Source organism: Phlebotomus papatasi, chromosome 1, assembly GCF_024763615.1.
Source record: "Phlebotomus papatasi isolate M1 chromosome 1, Ppap_2.1, whole genome shotgun sequence".
Lineage (NCBI taxonomy): Eukaryota > Metazoa > Arthropoda > Insecta > Diptera > Psychodidae > Phlebotomus > Phlebotomus papatasi.
In genome coordinates, this window is record NC_077222.1 from 59,985,923 (window position 1) to 60,010,068 (window position 24,146).

The 24,146-nt window shown below is 31.2% G+C and overlaps 1 protein-coding gene across 2 annotated transcripts in view; it reads right to left on the reverse strand.

Annotated features, from left to right (window-relative positions):
- LOC129809518 (neuroligin-4, Y-linked-like) overlaps positions 1–23,818 on the reverse strand; it is a 73,799-nt gene extending 49,981 nt beyond the window's left edge. For both annotated transcript variants that reach the window (XM_055859436.1, XM_055859435.1), the window contains exon 1: positions 23,254–23,818. The gene's annotated coding sequence lies outside the window, so the exon portion shown is untranslated. The remainder of the gene's footprint in view (positions 1–23,253) is intronic.
- Between the last annotated feature and the right edge of the window lie 328 nt (positions 23,819–24,146).

A 24,146-nucleotide genomic window follows, 5' to 3' on the forward strand; every position in this document is an offset into this window, starting at 1 on the left:
TGATAAAAATGAACCGATAAAGATCTGAACCGAATTTAATTTTTATCCAAAATTTAATTATTTATTACTATTATTATTAATTTTTATTTATTAGAGAGAGGTGCTTAAAAACGAAAAATATTGGGAAAAATCAAAATTGTATTTCAGTGTTTTACATTTTTGATTAAATTATTTTTTTCTTAGCGTATCAACTTTTTAAGAAATAAGAAAACTGTGCCAAATTTTGAACAGGCATATAAGGATTAAGGTTATAAGTTTGAAGCATAATTTCCAATTAAATATCCAAATATATTCGAAAGAATACTATATTTAGAATATATGTTCGTCATTTGTATAAAGTTGTTTGTTCGTGAAGTTACGGTTTTACGTTTATGGTTGAAACTCAATTTTGTACAAATTTGTTTTGTTTTTGATTTTTCGGTTTTGGTTAAAAATGAGCAAATGTGGCAGCCATCGTGCGAAAAGCTTCTTCAACTTGTAACTACAAACAGCTAATAGCTTGTAACGAGATTCTATGGTTCAATTGTTTAAAATTTCGACACATTGCATTTGAAACATAATTAAACTCAAGATACATTATAATTTGATTTTGAAAATGCAAATTAAGATATTCAGATGCTTTGTAGTTAAAATAGCTGCCATTGCGAAATAAAATAGTTTGTTTCGTACCTTATAGTAACTAGTCTCAATTTCAGAGTATTGCTATCTTAATGGGTAAGTTATGTGACTCAAATGTCTATAAATTTAAATTTTTCTTTCAAAATGGTTATTTTGTCAAATAAAAATGCATATAAATATTTACCTTGCTGACTAAATTTGATTACAGGAATTGGTTTTTGCATTGAATTAAAGTGAAAATATTACGTTTTCGTCTGTGTTTGATGCTCATTCATCAAAATTTTATTCACATATTCAAGCACATTTTTTTTCGCCATTTCTGAGTTTTCCTGCAGGGAATTCATTTGAGGACGGTCAAATAGAAGCCATTTCGCACTGTATATTATTTTATTTATATACATTCAGCAATTCTCCTAACGAATGTTTCCACGAGGATAAAGAAGAGAGATTCCGGGCATAAAAAAAGTACGAGTGAAAAAGCTCTGCAAAAGTTCTCTTTTCACACCCGCATTTAAATTGATCCATTCCATTTTACACTTTCATGAATACCTTCTTCTATATAGCAATATACATATTATTGCCGATGCTTTTGTGACGACAGACCCATTTATTCTCCCGTTGAATACAGAAATTTCATCTCTCTATGTCCACATAAGCACACTTCCTGGGTGGAAAAAAACATTTTTCTTTATGCCGTGTATCGAGTGTTGAAAGATACAGTATTATACCAAACAAAAACCTTATAAAATATTTCGAAGGTTTAGCGATTTATCCGTGTTATGACGATGACGATTATTGCCAATTGTTGCGGAATCAAACACAGAAGATACGGATTATTGCATTTTGAGTAGCAAAGACATACGATCTATATACATTATAAAAATTAACAATTAAAATTAATGAGCTATCTATTAAAAATTCGATAGAACGATATGTCTATGTGAGATTCCATTCCAATGCATTATTGTTCGAATTTAAAGAGAGAGCTAATATATTTTTTATTAACATAATACTGAAAAATATCATTTCTGTAAAAGTAACATAACAAAATTTTCTATATTCAAAAAAAAAAAAAAATTAATGTTTCACTTGTGCACATTTGACAAATGTTCCAAATTTCTTAAAAAAAAATTGTCAAAAGATTCTCCAAAATAGATTAGTGTTTTTCGAATAAATATTACTTATCGGTTCATAACCGATTGGAACTGATTCTGACTTGTCAGAAATCCTAAAGGCTTTATGACGAGCCCAAAAATGACCTCATTCGGCTGAGAAATACGCTCTCTACTCTAGAGCCTTCTTAACCTTTATGGGGAGTGATATAGACGGATAATGAATGTCCAGATCCAGACCGTTCCTAAGATCCAAATTCAACCAAATAGGTTAAAAAATGAGCGCTCCAAAGTGATTCACTTTTGACCTTTAATATTTCAAAATGGGGAATTTTTCGATCATAAGTATGTTTAGACGAAATGTTGCTGTGGACTACCTTTAAAACATACCCGAGAATTATCGAAAAAGTTTTAGCCAATTTTGATAAAAACTAAAAAAAAGTGGTTTTGTAGGGGATGAAGGGAGTTAGGGGAAAAAGAAAAAAAACGTCTGGGGATAATGTTTTTTATATGGGTTTATCGAAGACCAGAAGTTGATATCTTTTACCGTTTAAGCTCCAGAACGGTGAAAATTTAGAAAAAAAACGCATTATATAACTGCTCTCTCTTCGAATTAGAGCAATTAAATAAAGACTAATCAGCGCCGATAAGTCGCTCTGTTACTCACCATTCACTCGCTAATCCGGATTTTTCATCCTCTGCGCTCTGCACACAAAATCTAATCATTTCGTTTGTATCCATTATCATTAATTCATATGTAAAAATAGGTGTGATTAGAAGGAATCACACTTAATATAGAAAAAAAACTGTTTTATAAAGTAACAAGGATAATACTGTATAAAATAAAATTAATATCAAGTACCGTCGTTGCGGGTGACTTTGCACTCGGGGGGTGACTTTGCACTCTGCTGTTCGTGAGACTTTGAACAATTCTAGCACTTATTGATAGTCTTCGCCGATCCGGTCTACCATGTCAAAGTATATAGGGATATGTTAAGTACCAAGTAAGGTACAATGATCCTCAAAAGGATTCTTGTGGTTTCAGTAATAGTCAATGAAATGCTAATATAGGTATTTTGTCAAAAAACGGCTCCGTGAAAAAGTTATCTGAAGGTGCAATTTTAAAATCGATTTCAGAGTAGTAAATTGCCCAAATCTATTCTAAATTTATCTGGCTAGAATAATCCACTTCGATTTTGTTGATTATTTTTATTAAAATATTTTTTTCCCTATTATCTTTCTAAGAACGCATGATTTATGTTATAAAGTTGCATGTAATGGTCTTTCTAAAGCTTTATTATAGAAGTATTTGGCTAAAAATTATCCAATTTTTTGATAATGTAAGATAAAGTGACCGAGATCTACAAGATGGTGTGGTCGCCATCTTTATTTGACGTTTCTGTCCGCCATTTTGAATAACTGTCAAAACCTAAAACTGGTCCGATTGAGCTGAAATTTTAGTATGTTCTAGCTGATGTCAAAACCTTTTCAGAACATATATAACATCCGACCTCGGTCAAGCGATTGCCTGGATACAGGAGCTCCAAGTTCAAAATTTTGACACTTTCATGAATACAGAACTACTTTTATCGAAATCATCACAAAAAAGACAGTACTATCGTTAGGCGATGAGATCTAAATAACAAACAAAGAGAAAAGTAATGTTTTTCTTTATAACAGCATATTATTTAAAGATCTGAAAAACTGTTTTTGCAAAAATGAAAAAATAAAAAAATTAATAAATGCACTTTTCATTTATTTTTTTTTTAAATTATGTAAGAGTAAATAAATATATAAAATAAAAGCCTCAACCATTTTTAATGGTTACTGAGGCATTTCATTTAGATTTTAAAATTAAGGATTAGTAAATAAAGATCGCCAATATGATGATTTCAAAATTTTAAAATTTGAGCCTCTGTATCTAGGTAAATACTTGACGTAGACTGGGACATAGATACGTTCTGAAAAGGTCTTGACATCAGCTACAACATACTAAAATTTCAACTCAATCGGACCAGTTTTAGGTTTTGACAGTTATTCAAAATGGCGGACAGAAACGTCAAATCAAGATGGCGATCATGTCATCTTGCAGATCTCGTGCATCTTACCCTTAGATGTGAAGATCTTCATTGTCGTTTATTATCAGAAATTGTTGATTTTTTAGTATTCATTAAAAAGTGCAAAGTCACCCGCACCTTATCCCCAGTGCAAGCCTTTTTTCTTGATTTTTTTAAACATAGTAAAATTTTATAAAATTAATGCTAGTGGCACAAAATCCATTCATTAACAACTGAATACAAATAATTTTACTCAAAAACCCCCCTCCCTTCACTTTAACTATCCACTTTTAGAGAGCAAAGTTGAAAAATAGCGAAAAAACGTGCAAAGTCACCCGCAACGACGGTAGGGGAGACTGGGGCAAAATTTGTCAAAACGAAAATTTCAATATTCATTATTTTCTAAAATAAAAGAGACTGAGGCTTGAAATTTTTATTATAGATAGCCTTCATGAAAATTCTTAAACTTACAAAGTTTCAAGGGATTCAAGGAAGGATTATGTAAAATAAAAAATAATGAAATTTTGAGCCCTATTTTTGGAATATTTGGCTTACAGAAAATATCAATACTGATTAGCTCAATTTAAGCACATTTCTCGTTAAGATAGAGAAAAATTATCTGCCACAAAGTTGTAGAGGAATAAATTTCCTATAAAAATATGTCTATTTGATATTTTTAACGTTTGCGAGAGTAAAACGTCACAAATTGTCCGAAAACTGACAAAATTTGCCCCAGCAATTTTGAGAATTTCCACAAAATCGTCTTTTAGAAAATGATCCGAAAATCACATTTCTTTCGAGATGGAAGAAAATAGTCTTCTGCAATGTTGTAGAGCAGTAAATTTTCTATAAGAATATGTACATTATAAAACGTTTAAGTTTTCTCAGAGCTCGTGAAGGAATTAAATATGCGTTTTGACAAGTTTTGCCCCAGTCTCCCCTAGCTTGCTTATAATACACACAATTTTCCAAATAGTCAATTTCTTTTAAATTTCTTTTTAAGGTGATTTTTCAACGGATTTCAAATAAATATCCAAAAATATCAAAATTTTCTCTTCATAATTGGATCCAAATTTTGCATTACATGAGATTCTTTACTATTATTACACTATGTATTATAGTTATTTTGCTCCTCATTGTATTTGTTTTATGAATAAATGTGTGTGGAATTCGAAACAGAATCAAACTTGTTAAAATAGAGGGAAAAACAAGACAATTGTATATATCAAAGTGGGAGAAACAAACACAATGAACACTCTATTTTTTGGGTATATAGCTATACATTGTATTGTATAATAATACAGTTCTGTACCACATTATTTTTCTTATCATTAGATTACCCTGTTTCTATCTCTTTGCGTTTCGCCTTCTGAAAATGATGGTGAGTATGAGAAGAAATCTCAGTTGATTAGAGATCATCAAACTGCCTTTATCCGTCAGCGAATTGTATATCCTCGCCAGAGGAAGCAATATAGTAAATATATAAGGAAGACATGTGATACGAATTATACATATATATAAAAAAGGGAATGTCTCTTCTTGCCCTTCTTGCAAATAATTGGCTCAAACAGATTTGATTGGAGGCGACTAGCACAAAATAATTTATGTAATAAGTTAATAAATCCAGGCCGTTGTTATATCTTATGTAGCTCTTTGGGGGACAAGAATTCCGAATTTGAGAAGGAATATGGGATTCCTTGAAAAAAAAACTGACTTCGGAATCAATTTATGGGATATTGAGGTTTATTCTCTTCTACACAATTTTTCTTATACAGACATTTATTGGCTTATAAAAAAAGTCTGGGTACGCCTGGTTACGCAAAGAGTAGTATCAATAAAGTCTACTTTTATTCTCTTCTGTACAATTGTAATTAATGCGCCAAAATGTTTGGAATCTCATACCATACATTCAGGAATCTTGTGTATTTCTTTGCGGAATTCTGTTAATAAAAGTATTCTAGGATTCCTTTGAGGATACCTTGCCTAATGTCAAATGAAGCTTTCGTGACAATAGCAACTTATTTTATGAATTTATTTACACGTGTACACAAACATGACCTAAGGGTTGCGGTTGTTCACCGTTCTTTATTACTTCACCTAAATAAAATAGAAAAAAAAATTTGCTAAATCCTCATACTGTTTATCACGTTTATCACTATGTTCTTCCATAAATTGGACTTCTAAAGAACTATATCAATATAGGTAAAAGATACTGAAGTACTTTTGAGGTATACTATCTCACTGAGAGTTTGAGCATTCCGCAAAGTATGGGGTATTTTCGCACTCCTTTTAAAATTTAATTGAAATATTCTTGAAAACGTTGAAAAGTCCTAAATATTCTATTGCTAAGTACTTATTACCAAAATATCAAAATCCTGTTCTTCTGGAATTTTCTACCCACCCTATTAGGTAGCATTCTAAATAATCTCACGAATTTCTTATTGTCTTACTTCTCTAGAGAATCTATTTAAACAGCTGCCCTAAAAATTTCAAGTGAATTGGATGAAAACTACTGCAATTCTACTGCTTGTCGCGGAACGCCTAAAGAAATAGACCCAAAATCTGCGCACTATATATAATAAATTATGTTTACTTTTTTATAACTTCAATAAACGTGACAAATTTGGAATTTTGACTTAAATCGCTTTAGATTTACCCAGTAAATGCTACTCGCTTCGTATCAAAATAAGTCGCACTTTTGGATAAAATTTTTGTCCCAAAAAAGTCACACATTTGGGAAAAGAAATGAGATTTAGGGACAGTCCTAAGGTAATTTTTTTTATGCTAGAAGACATATATTGCATGAACTATTGTTAAAGTTAAGTGCTAATATTGGGATTCAGCCTTGATGGCAATTTGATTAACAAGTCTTAGAAATTTCTCATTTTCCGTGCTTTTTTCCATCTGGTTTAGGTGTTTAACGACGAAAGATAGCAACTTGTAATGTTTAAAGGATGTCCTCATCTCACAGATCATTAACGAGTCCATCATTTAACGTCCACTCCCAGTTCTTCCCTAAAACAAATACTTCTGGGATATATTCAAAACGAATTAAAGGATCTTTTTTTTATTTTTAATTACATTTTAGATATTGTCCAGATGAACATTTCATCCGTATACGCCAATAACGTAATATCACTCCTACTACCGGATTTCCAATATTAAACTTTTTTTCTGCAAAATTTGAACAATAAAACATGGCATAACGGAATTAACTATTGATTTCTCCTTTTACACTCTAAAAGTTTAGAACAAATCCTAGACTATAACGTCAATTTCAGTCTAATTTTCAATAATAAATTATCTACCGGAGCTCATTGAAAAAAATGCAGAAAAAAGACAACTTTAACACATTTGTTCCTCAATTTACCATCGCGACAGCACATCAATATTAGCATTGAACATGGAGGGTAGTTCACACATAAGATTTACCAGTAACAAAAATATTTTCTGAAACTATTAAAAAATGGCATTGAATAAATGAGCAGTAAAAAGTTAAAATTGATCAGTAACAAAAAATTTTGAAACAGTGATATTATCGTCCAAATTTTGGCAAAGGGAAAATAAAGGGCTTTTCACTCTATATGGAATTCTTTTAAATGTTAAATATATGAAATAGACCCATTTTTGTAAAGATTTAAGTTTATTACTGACCATAATCAGATATTTTACTGCTCATTTTTAATTTTTTACTGCTCATTTTAATTTTTTACTGCTCGTTTGTTTTTTGCCTTAAAAAATTAAATTGAAATCGAGTTTTCTCAATTTGTGTATTTTTTTTTTAATTTAAATTGTTCTTTAGAGCGAAAATATAGTTTAAACAACATTTCTTCAGGCCACAATGTTTTTTTTTTTTGACCAAGAACTGGTGTAAGTAGGGTTTGGTGATGAAGTGTATGTTATTGAACAGTAGAAAGCTGGAATCTGAACTCTTAAACTTTCTCTTTTGATGTCTAACAATTAATAGCCGTTAAAATAAAATGTTGTTCTACAAAAGGAAATGGACATCATACCTAAATTTTGGCGTGTCTTACTCAATGGAATGCCAATTAGATAATATGTGATATATTATGAAGGGCGTGAAATGATTCAATTTGTAGGTATCGAATTATAAAACTGCGTGCATTGCTCGAGAAATCAACACCGGTTACATTATCTTATAAAATACGGGAGATTATGTACTTTCCAAGTTCATTCTTTTCTAATATACCTATAATTGTATGTCAAAATATGCAATAAGTGCTTTCTGAGAAATTTTTAAATGTCTTTGTTGTATAAGAACATTTTGTCCCATTTATAAATAGTTCAATGCTTTTATAAATTAAAAAAAAGGATTAATTAAATAAAAATTCATAAATAGAATTAGTTGATATTTTAATTATAATTTACTTATTTGAAATCTAAAATTAATTTTTTATAGGGTCATAGCATTAAGATTTTAATAGTATACTTAATTTTTTATTATGTACATTGCTTTATTTTCCAAAAATAGATGATTCCGGGAAACGTCTCTGTATAGCCTCTATATAAAAAAGTCTTTCTGAATAAATGATAAATACAAGCAATCTTTTATACATTCTACTAACACTGTTTAAAGCAGAAAGCAATTTCAATTACTGATCATTTTACTTTGGAATGGGTAACCCCTCAATAAAATACAATGTGCGAAGATCTCATAGACAAAAGACACCATAAGCTCTCAAGATGCTCTTCATTCACATCATCCTCTGGGAAGATTTTCTCCTTGAGGGGCTGTATAGTGAAATTTATATCTCATGTGTATATTTTTCCTACACCCAATCCCATTCCTCCTTCATTTTAATAAAATGATGAAATTTTGTATAGGCCGCATCACCACGAGTGTTTAAGAAACATCCCCAAAGAAGATACATCTTCAAGCATGTATCTTTGGCTCGCATAAGATGATTTCCTTGGGTAAATTTTCTAGAACAGCTTGTTACAAGTTCGTTGTGTATTTTTTTCTCTCTATTTGTTCTATACCATCCTTCAGCCCCCGCGGAAAAGGAAAAGATGGTATATCATTTTACATAAAATATATGAATAAAATATGAAAGAGAGGTATAGCCTGTGCTTTAACGCTGTGTCAATCGGTGTTATGTGTAGGAAAGCTGACGAGGAAAATTTAAAAATGATTGACAATATGTCTGGAAAGAATTTTTTAACAGTATTAATTTTATGTGATGCTTCATGTTGTGCAGAGAAATTTTTTATTCCGTCAAACCATTGGTATGAGGTTTTTCAATTTCCGCTCCTTTTTTTTCTCCACTACCACACGATATACTTCCATTGAAAAAAAAGCAATTTTAACGCCTTTTGCTATTTCCCCTCATTTTAACTCTCAGTACCACTTGAAAATTCTTCTTTTTTTTCCACCATACATTGACATCTTTAGCATCATTCTCCCACATGATTTATTTATACAGAAGAATTTCCACGAGAGATCTTCTCCCATGGCGAAATTGTGCCTCTTACGATACATTTTCAATTAGATCCCTCCTCAAAATGTTATAGAAGAGAATTCAACATTCTTAAGCAATAAATAACGATGGTAGGTGAAAATGGAGTGTTATGTTTTCACTTATTGCTGCCCCCTATACCCTTCATTTTAATTTCATTTGCCCCAAATGATCTGGCCCAATAGAATGAAAAATATTCCTCGTGTGAACCATTAAGGTGTTTTCCATAAACTTAGAATCACACAGCCTGGCCAGAACAAGTTGTCTATTGATTTCTTGGAGAATTTAGTAGAAATTACCTATTTTTTATTTTTGAAAAAAAATCTTAGAAACATTATATTGTTAATTGTTTATTTTTATCATTTATTTATTTTTTGAACCCTCGGAGACAAATTGTTTTATATTTTCACGAACAAATATGATTTCTGAAACATGTTGCCAAACAGTTTGTCCGTATATGGCAATCACTATTTTGCAAACGGTTAAAAGTATCGACAGGATTTTCAGACGACCCCTCGTACTAAGTCGACTGCTCATTTTAGCATTAATTTTCCCCGACTCCTCTCTTTCCTATCTAAAATCTTGTTTTCCAAGCTATTAGAAATAATTGACGTTTTCTAAATCTAAATTACATTGTATTTACCTATCTATTTTATAAAAAAGTATCTTGAAGTTTAAAGCTAACAGAAATTTGTAAAATACTAACCTTGTTTTATTTGGAAACTTATTTGCATGGGTCAAACAAATGATCACTATATGAATGGAAAACTTGTTTTTGAATATAAATACACATAATATTCATAAAATTTATTGAACAGAAAGAGTAAAAACTTTTTATGAAATTTCTTCTTGTTCAAAGAATTCTCTAACTTTAAAAGTTTGAAAATTTCTTTACAATAATAACTGTTAACTCTTTTTCTAGTTTAGCAATGCATGACTCGAATATATTGTGGCTTTTCAAGGAAGCTTTTTCTTAAAAAAAAATAAAATAAACTTGAAAACTATTTGTTTTGCTCACAGGGTAGATTCCTTTTGAACAATGAACGTTGTATTTCTGGAGCACGTGTATTAGTCCACTGTGCATCTTCTCCCTAATAAGGTCACTCAAGTGGGTGTCGAGATGGTGGGAAACATTCCATTTGTTGTGTGTTCTCGCAAAATTAAATAAATAACCGTGTATTTGTTATGGAAGAAGCAAAATGAGGGCGTCGTTTTCAAAAAAACATTCACACATCCTGTCTAAATAAATTTCCTTATGTGAAAATAATACTAAAGTCCATTAGAGACGCTATCAAAAATCACTTAGAATTGTAATTTCAAAACAAACATATACTGCTCATATGGAATAATAAATTATACTATTACAAGGTTTTTGTTGTGTATAATTTTACAATGAATATGAAGAATGGAGTGACAGACTTATTAATCTGGGAGAGCTTAAGGACAAAAGACGAGGAACATAATATAAATATTTTCATAGCACCAGAATGCTCCCTGATTATTTAACGAAATATTAAAGACGACTCTTTATAGAGTTATGTACTGAGCAACAATAACTAAAGTGGCCCCTCTAAACTCGTAAAAAATGTAATATGCAAAATTCCCTTAGTGAAAATAATACTTTTGAGCATCATCATAAATTTTGCTCAACCGGAATTGTTTAAATTTCTCTCAACTTTGCAGCTCGAAAAAAATTCCTTTTTTTTTCTTTCTCTTTTGTCTATAATCAGCTTATGAAAAAAAATCAAGCGATCTCAAGAACCTCATATATAATGTTTTTTATGCATTTTACTTCAGCGATATGGGGCTTTGTAATGTGTGATTTTTTTTTTATGCTACAACATTATAGTAAAAGTTTCCTTCCTGTGGCTTCTGTTCAAACCTCAACCCAACAATAATTTGTGGAATTAATTAGGAAACTGGAAGTGAAGCGTAAGTTCTGGTCGTAAAGTTTAGTATATTTATTAAATAAACTAGAAAATGAGAAATTGAAGGTCTTTTTTATTTATTTACGCTTTTAAAAGAATGTTTATGAAAAATTTTGAAAAACTAATTCAATAAAATTAATGTAGTTTATAACTCAATGAAAGCAATAAATTTAAAGAATATAGGGGAATGTTGGCATGGTTCGGATAGAGTGAGCCTTTAAACAACGCAAATTTTCTCTTTGTTTACAAAGAGTTAGTTCGTCATTTCTTAGCCATAGGATAGATAATTATTAAGTTCATGAGACGAGATGAGAAATGGTAAGTCAGCTCTTTGCAAACGAAGAGAAAATTCACATCGTTTGAAGGTTTACTCTATGCGAACCATGCCTACATTACCCTATCAGATTATTTTTTTTTAAGTTTTATTTAGAGCAAGCGAAGATTTGTGCTAACCGGTGATATACACATTGTAACTCGACCCTTACTATATCGAAATTGACCGGATACTATCACTAATGCATATTAATCGATTTTAATAAACTCAAAGTATTTAAAATAGAAAATATCCAGTAATGGGCCCGGACAATGCTTTAGACACACTTACTTAAGTTAAGCCGAGGGACAGCTTAACTTAATTATAATCTCTATAATCTAATTAATTATCAGATTATACATTTCCATCATTTTTTGACTAATCCGTCTCTCGGCCTAGGCCGAATATCGGTTTTGTTAGTAGTAAACTGATGTGAATTTAGTCAAATCAATATTTTGATTATAATTACGTTAAACCATTTCTCCGTCTTAAGTTGTAAGTATTTCTAGGGCATATGCTTATGTTAGATGAGTTTCTTTACAGGCGACTTCGGAATGCATGCAACCCTGGGTGTTTGAATTTCGGTATGAGTGTAAATTAGATTTTGAGTACAATTTTAGACAATAAAGTAAAGTATTTAAATTCTGAGATAGATAAATCTTTACGTTCTAATTCTGTTTTTTTTTCAAAATTTATTCGTTTTTTTTATTTTTTTTTAAATAAATAAAATCCAGTAAAAACAATATAAATATGTTGTACTCGTACATATTTATATGAATGTAGCCTCACAACTCAAAGTAGCCTCATCTCTCTCTATTACTTTGATGGTTTTTGAATACTACAAATGTTTTATAAACATTGCGAAAATTATAAATATTATTATAGTTTTATAAAGAACCCAACTATTTTATAATTATTATTAATATTTTATGAGTCTTGCAGGTTCTCTAATTTCTATAGAAAACCTCATAATTTATTAAAAGTGTACTGACTCCTTTAAGACATTCATTTCCTTCTTTAATTTTTCATATACTCATCTGTTTGAGACACACTATGTTTGCCTTATTTGTTGATAGTAATTGCTTCCGTCAGTGGAATTTTTATGAAGCAGTTGTGAGGATGTGTACACTTTTGGAATGGGAGAAAGAATCTTATTATTACGCTTTATTTTGAAGTCCATAGTTTTATTCCTCAAATTTAAAGAATGAGTGACATAAAGGTTCTTAAGGTAAATAATTGATTATACTAAATTAAACTTCTAAAAGCCCCTCTACACATTGCGAGCAATTTTTGTAAAAAATGGTTTTTTTAAGGAAATTTTTTTGCGCTGCTGTAGATGGAAAAGTCAAAAATACAATTTTTGAGGAAAATTGCTCTCAATGTGTAGAGGGCTTTAGAAGTTTAGTTTTGTATAATAAATTATTTAACTTAGATATAAAAATATATTTAAAGAAAAAAAAACTGTTTTTTGCTTCTGGTCTTTACTTGATCGTTTGCAGAGTAGAAACATTATTTTTTTAAAAAAGAAAAAATGCTCAAATTAGACAAGATATGTATGTCAAAAGATAATAAAACAAACGTCAGGAAAAATTATATGATATATACTTTCAAAACAAATGTCTTAATCTGAAATTGGATCCAATCATAAAAGAAAAATATTCGTTTTTTTATTTTTAAATCATTTCATATGCAAATATCTATTTATACGCTTTCAGATTTCTTTCTATTTACCATAAAATATTTCATTTAACGCACTCAGGTAATCCTAATTTTTCTGGAATAAAGAAAAAATACAGGGGAGGGTGGGGCAGTTAAACTTATTTCCAAGACTCATTTTCTTGACAAGTATGAGTCGTATTCAAATAAATTAAATCCCGTTAGTTTCTCTTGGGTATTGGCTCTAAACCTAAGTTAAATAAATAATTATTTATTGTTTAAAAAATGTGTACATATTTTCGAAAGGAATGCCTTCGTGAAACTACTTCACCCTCCTGCATGAACATTTTTTATATTCCATTTTCATTAAGAAACAATTGTTGTAAATATCCCCTTTAAAAACTAAATACACTCAAGTTTCTGGAAAGTTATAATGATATTATGATATGCTTTTTTTCCTATTTGTCAAATGTACATTACCCCCTTTAGAGAAGATATGCTTGCTCATGATAATGTCTGTCGGGTAAATTTAATAAAATGTGGAATGAAGAAAAATGCAGAAGAAAGCAATATTAAAATTTTATAGCGTAGACTGTTGCTGGTTGTAAAATAACAAAGAAAAATTAGAGAGAATTTGTTGAAGGCTAATTAAGAGGTTTGTACAGACAAGTAAAAAAAGACTAAACTTGAAATTGTTTTGCTATTTTCTAGATGAATTTTTGGCCAAATTCAAATATTACCCTCATCTTCATTAGTATACAATGGTCAAGGATACCTCTCACACAAAACTTATCGTAGAAAGTAAAGTATCTTCGTCTATTCTAAGAATATCTCAAGTACCATTGAACCCTTTTGGTAGGGTTTTCTGTATTTTGTGGTATAGGGAAAGTCTATTGAGTGGCGTCTTCTTGGGTTCACTTGTGATGGTGAGTGAACCGAAATTTCTCCATCAAATCTTATAGAAAGATCATCAATATACATATTCTCTCATTAATAAATGCAATTCAGCTTTGGGTTTTCCATAGAAATTAATAACTTCATTGTAAATCCATGGAATGGGGCAAAACAACCTTAATCCTTTCTCCATTCTACACTTTATGAATATTACTCAACAGGTTTTCTCTCATCTATTTAAAGAAAGATTTTTTAAATTAATTTCATTCTATTACACTTTGCCTTTTACCTATGATCAATTTATTTTACATTTGTCATATCTATCAAAAAAAACTTGGTTATAATCGTAAAAGGAGCAGAGATAGAAATCCCTTAGGACACACCCCTCTTATTGAGGATGGTGGGACTAAAAGGAAAAGTACTTTTCTCGGTCTGATAGTTTTTTATTCTGCCTGACATTCAATTTCAACTTCTGCAGACAATTCCAATGTATCCATTTGGATGAGCCTGCAGCCAAATTGAATTTTACACGCGAATAAATCTTCGTATTTCTTTTGTTCACTCACAAAAAAAAATCATAACGCATTTTATGCTGAAAAATATGAAATTGACAATCACCCTTAGAAGTTATTGTCAATTTTGAGCTCATCCTCTACCCTCAAACTCTTCTCCCCTGAAATATTGAGCTACATAATGGACACGCACATGTTTTGGGGGGAGAGTATTTGATGGAGAAAGTGGGAAAATTATGCATTAATGTCTTCGTCATGTGACAGAAATTTCTTGACAGACTGATGGTCCATGGTGGATGGAAAATTGTGACATGGAATATGAGAATTTCCACCCATTAATAATGTTACATATATCTCTAGCAGTCATATAATCGGTATTGTCATAAAGTTGTGGTCTTGCAAAACCACAAAATGGGAAATGGTATACGTGGTATTAATTAATTTAGAGGGGAGACACTCCATGTGAGAAATTACTAGGCAACGTCCAATTTAAATGTGATGAAAATATGATACCCCGAGAAATCATCTCTTTTTTCGAATTTCAACTTTAGTTATTATGCCACAAATTGGACATATGCAATTATTCTGTGATATACACGATATACACAGAAAGATATAGATTATTCTAAAAAAATATGGTTTTTACGAAAAGGGAAGGTATGGGAGAAAATAAATGTCATGTTAATGATCCCTTAGTAGACTTATAGGAAGTCCCACGAAGATTCCAAGTTGCTATCTCTAATCATTCTGCCTCTACCTCCGGTTAATGGCATGACGGAAGGATGGATCAGACGGACAAACAGCGTGATATTTGGTTATACGCAAAAATTAAATCAAATGCAATATTTATCAGTTAGTACGATATACTACCTCTACACTCTACCACTTGTCCACAATAATCCAAAACATTTATTAGTATTTTGTAGACAGTGGCAAACTTCCGTTCTTAGAATACCAACAGTAACCAGCCAAAATTTTGTTTGGTATACCTGTGAATTGCAGAGAAATTCTTATGAGGAAGAAAAGGTGCATAAGAGAAATATTGCAATACCTGAATTAATTTCAGTCTTTCATTTAAACTCATCACACTGATATTATTTCATGTAATTAGCAATTTTCTCATTCGTCTCCTCTTTGAATAATGAAATTGTATGTAAGGAAAGTGAAGCATCTACCGTGACAGTTGTATAGTTACCCCAAAATAAAATGATTTTTTTACTGCTCGGAAATCTACGGAGAGAGCAGTATATATAATCCCCCGACTTTTTAACCCCCCAAAATTTCCATCTTCCACCCCCCGGAGATCACTTTTGTCAACAAATCTTCACGTTTCAGACGATTTCTGAGAAATGTCGTCACGCTGTTTGTCCATCTCTCTGTCTGTTCGTCCTGCTGTCACCAGCTCTAGATGCCAAACGGTCAGAGATAGCGACTTGAGACTTAAGGGGACCCCCCCATAAGTTGACCCAAGGATCGTTAACATACCCCTTATTTTCCTCCCACTCCTCGGAGGAGTAGGGGGAAAATAAGGGATACGTAGGAAAGTAAGGAATATGAATAAAATTAGGGGAGTCTCCTCCCCTTCCTCTAAAAAACCATGTTTTTTGGGATTGCTCGAAAACGCGTCGTGCGATTTTTTTCATTTTTGAATATGTTTTAGAGATTACCAAGACGGACATTTCGTTCTTAGACGAAAATACCGTTGAATCATTCCTAATAACAGTTTTTCAAGCTCAAAGGTTAAAAAGACACTAGAGAGCGCATTTATCAAGCGAATGGGGTCATGTTATGCTCGTTGGAAAGGTCTTGGAATTTCTGACAAAACTAAACCGGTTCCAATCGGTTTTGAATCGATAATGAACCGGTTCATAACCGATAAATAATTTTTATACGAAATTCAATTAAATTACTCCTGAGGTGTATTTTGGGAAATATTTTGAGTGATATATAAGTCGGTTCAAATCGGTTGTGAACCGGTAATGAACCGATTATTTACCGATAAGTAATTTTTGTTGGAATATAATTTTTATTACTCTTTAAACTATTTTGTGGAATCTGTTGAGTGATTTATGAATCGATTAAAATCGGTTGAATACCGGTAAACGGTAAATGATGCGAGAGTACTTTTGAGATATAGCATCTAAGCTACGAGTTCGAGCATTTCGCAAAGGCTGGGACTCTTTGACACCTTTTTTTAAATTATTATTTATTTTTTCTAATTGTTTTTGGTTTTCGCAAAATGTCTTACAATAGTTGATAATGGTATACATGTTCCAATAATTATTTAAATGTGACGAATGAATTACAAAAAGTCGACGATCCAATTTTTATGGCCGATACATATGCTTGACTTATAAATCACGAAATTAACCATTTTATTATGAATCATTATGATAAAAAACTTCATCTAATATTTATGATATTTGTGCAAAACTGCTTTAATCCATTAATACTGAATAGATATTCTTAAATTTTTTTTTTTAAATTTTTGTTGTGGATGTCCCCCTTATGACACGTTTGAGAAAATAAAAAATTAAGGATTTCTGGTTTTTGATGTTCGATTTCAAATTATAATGGCTCCGGCATAGCTTTTAGATCAGGAAAATTGCATAAAGTCAAAAGTCACGTTCCGCTCTTTCTTAAAAGCTTTGCATATGTCTAACTTACTCTTTCGCTCTCCTCTTCTTCTTCTTTTGAACATCACACCAAATTAAATTTATTTCAGTCCTATTTTGGGACCGAAAAAGTGGGATAGACTTATGCATATAGCGTGAAAGAGAAAGGGACGCGAATTTTGATTTCATGAAATTGTACCTTTCAATTTCAATTTCATTTTTTTCAATTCATTGAAATCAACTGCTTTTGAACACAAGTTCTTGAAGCATGAAGTAATACCGAGCTAAAAGTTGTACCGAAGTCATAAAAGAACAAAAAAGTTTTAATCGGTATTTTTATCAAAACTTTCAAGATTAGTGGGAAGTGGGGCACTTTTGAAAGTGGGGCACCTTTGAAATTGAGATTTTTCTCCTATGTTTAAGTGGAACTGAGTCATATTATAATGTAATTTAGCTTCTCAATCTGTTTGTGCTGCTACATTATACCACGATGAGGCTCAATTTTATTTAAAAATAGGTGAAAATCCCAATTTCAAAGGTGCCCCACTTCCCCCTACGTGGGATTAAAAAAATCAATAATAAAAATATGAAAATTGATTTTCATATATGTACATTTTTTTTATTATCCTGTATCTGTATGTAAACTCAAACTCAATTGTGACGCTTTTCATCTGGGCAGTTAAACAAAGTGAAAAGTGAAGGATTAATATGTGTATAATAAAGTGTTAAACAGTTATATTGGATAAGTATAAATAATATATTCAATCTTAATTCCATATATGATAGATTTTTCTGTTGAGCAGTAAATGAGTTTATTAGAATTAATCCCAGGATTAGGCTTAGACCCTTACGTGTGATCTACTAATACTTACAATGAAATCTAGATGCTTTGAGCTTCCGTTATACATATTAAAAATAAGCAACTTAGCAAATAAAGTATTGCTAATTGTTTTATACGTATACCATTTATGTTATATTTATTTTTTTTACTATAACTCAAAGAATAGTGAAGTGTGAGTTATTATACCAGTAGAGAAAACATATATCTAGTTGTAAACACTTAATTTTTTTTCAAAGCTGTTCACACCTAAAGCGGTCTTTAGACTAGAGGTTTAGCCCAGTTCCCGAAGGTCTCAAAATCTTAAATAGCGAGAAATTTTGTCGCTTTTTTAGAATCTAATAGGTCTTTCATCTTTAATAATCCAATCTTAAGTTAAATTTTGCCAAAAAATCGTGATTGGTAAGAAATAATTAGAACAGTTAAGCCATATGACTAAGCCTTAGGTCTGAAGCCAGTATGGCTTCATCCAAAAGACGGCTTAACATAAATATAATCATTATAATGAATTAAAATACAATCCCATCAGTTTCTTATTAACCCTTCAAGGATGATTGGAACACCGGTATCCCATAAAGAAAATATTTTTTCCTGACTACCTAAAGTCATTTTTTTCATATGTCTGTACATAATTGTAAAGTAGAAGGTTGAACGAATCTAGAATATTTTTTGCAAGTCTCTAGCTATTTGCTATGTATAGTAATTATTTAAGCTCAAAAATGTCGAATTTTTAAATTCTCAAATTCATAAAATTGATTATATTTATTTTTACATCTAATATTTTTTAAGCAAAAGCCTTTTGGCAATAAAAACTCTAATACTAATACGTAATATTTTTCATTAAAGCGAAAAATATTATTCATTGGCATTGTCAGAAAAATTACTTAAATTTTTGGGCTATTTTTGTCCCTATCGTTCATAGAAGCACAAAATCGAATCAGACTCTGTTGGACTTTTCAAGGTTAGATGTATGACTTATCATTGATTATGTTTCTCAGTTTAATTTTAATTGTTGATTTTCAGTCCGTAAAAAGTGTCTCGTCGTTTAAGGGTTAAGCCGCCTCGCGGCTTAAGCCGTAAACCTGTCTAGGGCATAAGTCTATAAGATTAAATAATTCATGAAGATTAATCTAGCTTATTTTTGTCTAGTTTTGGACTCGTATGTGTCTACAGTCTTAAAACTATGAAAATTATAGACGAAAATGGTTAACATGGTTTCCTAAAGTCAAATTAACTGTATTCTGTTTTATCTATTGCTTAAGCTTTCATAATCATAGTATTACTTATTTTTTCCTTACATTTTAGATGAAAAAAAACATAAGCGATAAGTTGACTTTCTTACAGTGTTAAAGAGTTTTTGTTTAAATCTGTTTTGTTCATGAATATGTCGCTTAATGCAAATACAACACAAATGAAGATAGGCTATCTGTTAATACAACCGACCAATTATACATTCCTTGTATTTCAAAAAACTATTTCAAGTTGTTTATTAAACGGTATAAAATCACTTAACACTGGCACACAAGTTAAAACATTCGACAAAAATTTCCAGCAATCCTGCAATTTTTCTTCATCGTTGTTTTTGAAATCTAAATGCGTTTAATATAAAATGATTTATTTTTAAAAATGACTTTACGCGTTCAAGTAATCCAATCCAAGTATTTCAACTTACACAAAAGGTTTAAATTTTCACTTTTTCTTGATTGTGCTTGAGGTACTGGCATAACAGGTATATCTCACACTTATCTTTAGTATTTGCATAGCGAGAGAATTTACATAATTTTCCATTTTGTCAATTCATCTTATCACTTGTATGTGGGCTATGTATCTATGTGAAATTAATCATCAATATTTAATTTCATTTGTTACATGAAAACAAGGGTGTGTTGTGTGTGTTTTAACGACTTTCAGTAAATATTGACATTTACCTTGTCTATGGAATTTATTTAATGATTGTGTCGAAAAGGGTGAGTTAGCGGGGGAGGCATTGCAGGCTATTTTGAAGTGCCCTTTTTATTCCTGGGGTTGTTTTCCTATTCAGCTTAATGTGCGTCTATCATTGAAATAAATTGGTTTTGGTGAGACACGCAAAACTAGTGTTGGTAGAAATTAAAATAAATTTATCTGTAAATACTGTGTTGAACAGTTTATCCCATTTCCACCTCATTTTTTCAATACGCGCATACATATATTTCACATAAAAGCCCCATACAGGAGCTTGAATCACGCTATGTGGCCTGGGAAATATGAAATGAGGTGAGCTTTTGAGGCACGAGTGTGAACCACCAACCGGAAAGTGGTTGAATGTGATTTGAGAATGAGAAAAGTAAAATTGGACTAATATTGTGTACACAGGCAAAATTTATTTGAGATGTCAATTTCAGTACCACATACAAAGTTGGGGTTTTTACGATGGTACATCTATTGATTGGCGTGTTATAGGGTTAATTCAAAACTCTTGTATTTATATTTAAATGTTCATTTGCATTAATCAATTTGCGAAAATTTGAGCTCAATGTTTTAGCTTTGATTCTCTTATGCAATCACAGTTTTATGATGCTGCAAACCGGGTCGCCGTCTATTACTTAATTCATACCTATACAGGTTATGTTTTGAATATTCCTGGTTCTGATATATATTTCCAAATTTTGAGCCGAAATTTGACAAAATCTCGCAATTTAAGTTTTTTTTGGTTGAAAAAAATAGATTTAAACCTGTTTAAAACGAGTTTTTCTATTTTATTCCAACAACCAATCTATACACGTGATCAGTTTCTTGATAACATATAGAGCTACTTAAGTGGGTTCAAAAAATTACGCTATGATTTTAAAAAAGTTTCGTGATTTTACGAGATATCGTACACGAAAAAAAGTAAAGGTGTACAAATTTTGGAAATAAGTTCAAAGTGGATTCATACTCTCAACATTTATAGGGTTAAGAGAGAATTGCACCGCATAATACATTCATGTGTTTTAGAATTATTTGTGCACTTCAATAACCATAAAAAACACACACTTATTATCAAATAAAACAAATTGTGATGTGAAACATTTACAGTAGAATTCGTTTAAAAGCTGAAAAGTACCTTTTTGAGATCAAAGTTTTCTATAAAAATAATTAACTGAAATATTATGAGACTTAATTAGTTCATTTGGCGGATTTTATTTTTTTAATTTTTAGTCTTTTTTATTTTTTGAATTCTCAACATTTGAATCGTCAAGCGAGAACTGTAATTATACTACCCCCATTGATATGCTTTGTAATAATTTGTGCAACTCAACAAATATAAAAAAGGCATTTATTAACAAGTAAAATAAAATAAATTGTAATAATAAAACATTCATAGAAGTATTCGTTTAAAAGCTGAAAAGTATGTCTTTTAGATCAAAGCTTTCTATAAAAATAATAATTAACTGAAATATTTTGAGATTTAATTAGCGCATTGGGCGAATTTCAGTTTTTTTATGTAACCGTCTCTTTTATAATTAATTCTGTATTTGAAAAGGTACAATTTCAGTCAATTTAAATTAAATTCCTGATATGCTAATTAAGATTAAACATTCGCAATTTGAATATATATTATTAACAAAATATTGATTAGTGAGAATTCGAGATATAGTTTTTACAATTCAATGATTTATGGTTGACCTATCAGGTGATTGCATAAGTTCGTGCCCGATTTTTATAGAAGAATTAAAATGATTTACGATAGAATTTCAACACATTTATTTACTTCTTTGTATGCACTGGAAAGTTTATATGTCTTTTCTCACCTTAATAAAAAAAGGAAAATCAAAAATGCCGGTCATACAAGTCGATTTATCTTTTGTAGAATTATTCCAAAACATAGAGAAAAATGCATTTGTTAAAGGAATTTTCGAAAAATTTGAGTGATGAAGTTGCAGAAAAAACTACAGAAACGGTTATTAAAATTGTTATACTGAAAATTGTATAGGATGATATAGAAATGTATATTTTGCTTTGAGAGATCAATTCTGTTCCGCACAATTTCAACTATTGTTGATAGTTATAGTGAGTACCTGTGTGAAAGATTGCGTTCGTGAAAGTTACTTGGAAGATTAAAATGCCTGGGGGAAATATTGTAGTTAGAAGTGGTTTACAGGTTAACGGATACTTCAGGTTTTTCAAATAAGTTAACGAAGCGCTGAGGATGTTAATTATGGTAGTAATGTACATAGTCTCTTAAATATTTTCCTTTTACTAAAGTTAATTCGGTAATGTTTAAGTATTGAAAAAATTAAAGTGCACTTTAAAAACTTTAAAAACTTTAAAACCATGTTTTTTTTGTTTTTCTCGAAAACGGCTCCTACGATTTCTTTCATTTTTGGATATGTTTTGGAGGTGGTCCAGGCGATCATTTCGTCCAAACATACCTAAAAAATGACCTAAAAAAATCGCCATCTTGAATTTTCGAATGTCAAAGTTTAACTTTTCTTGAAATCAATATAATGAATCGGTTGAATATACGTGAGTGACTTATTTCTCTCGTCTTTATATTTTTTGTTTGTCCATATGCTTGTAACTCATGCTAGAAAATTCTAAAATAATCATTTATTTACCAAAAGATCATGCGAAAAATTAATTCACAGAGAGCTCTATCTAGTGAGTTCGAGCATTCCCGAAAAGCTCGGACGTTTTCTCATCTCTTTGTATTGAACTTGTAAATTGTAGAAAAACAATTATCATAGAACAATTAAAATTGAATATATTTAAGTTTATCTTTGCATAGGACACGAACTTATGCAATAACCTAACTTAATCCCTCAACACTACAATTCAACATATAATATAGTAAAGCAGGTCAACAAAAAGTGTGAGAGGATTACTGAAAAAAAAGTCATAGTACATTTTATTTAGAAAATGGTTTATAAACTGAAGCCTATGTACCAAAATCGTATTGATAGTTTTAGTTGCTGAAATATGATGAAAAAAAAGGATTTTTAGCCCCTATCATCTTTCAGGTCTGTCGAATTCACATGAAAACCGCATAAAACGCGATTTTGGTCGCATAAGATGCTCCAATAAAGCTCCCCTTTTACATGCCATACATGGGTGTTTGCGTATAAGAATCGTTTATAAGTTGGATGTTTTATGGCGAAATAAACTCATTCCCTCACTCAGGAGGAGGCTTTCTCTCGGGGAGCTTTTTGTGAGGGTGTACTTTAAGAGTGATGGTAGATGTGACAGTAAAAATCAAGACAAAAATATTTACCATCATTGCACATCAATAAAAAGTTGTGCCGGGAACTTTTCCATGACTTTTTCTTGAGGTTTGCTGGAGAACTTTCTGTCGGTTTGTGTCAGTAAGCTCCCGGGCAAACAGATACATTAAATTTCACTAAATCGTTCGTATTGATCACTTGGGATGATTCTTCAATATCTGTAGAACCATTTAAGGGGTAAAAAGTGGGATACTGAATTTTCTCTCACTTGTTCAGGTCATCACAGCACTGCTGAATATATTGAGAAATACATCACTTGTATACATTGACTTTTGTGAGCTAGATGTGCCGCTCCCTAGAGTTTATCAACCCGTTTTTAGTATTAAACCACTCAATCTGCCACTCTTCCACTCTTTCTGCAAAACTTTGGAGCACTCGCAGACAAAATATTCACAACCTTTCACTCCAAATGGACTGTAACACCGAAACACTTGACTTAATCGAGATAATCCGGAACGGAGGGATGAGAAGTCCTGATGAGTTTTAGTTCCTGACAGCCAGAGAAATCTGTACGTATGGCATGTAACATGCGAGTGGCACGAAAGTTTCACGACTAAGGAGTTGAAAAATTCCAAACCCCACGAAAATCATTATACGCATCCAACATTTCTCCAGGACGGCTTTTGAACACAACTGCGCCGGTCCTTGTTCCCAGATGCATATTTTCCGCCAACAAACGGGAATGTGTTGGTGCTGGTGTCATCTGGTTTGATCTCTTTCACCCACACTGAGCTTTGGTGGCGACAGAAAGCTCCCCTGCGACTATATGTTCGTTTTCAAAGTTCCTTCTGAGTCGGCGCCATCACAAATACATCTTCACTCCTACACTTCCTCCCAAGTCGCCCTATGCCCCAAAAGCTCCCCATTCCTGTTCATCTCTCCA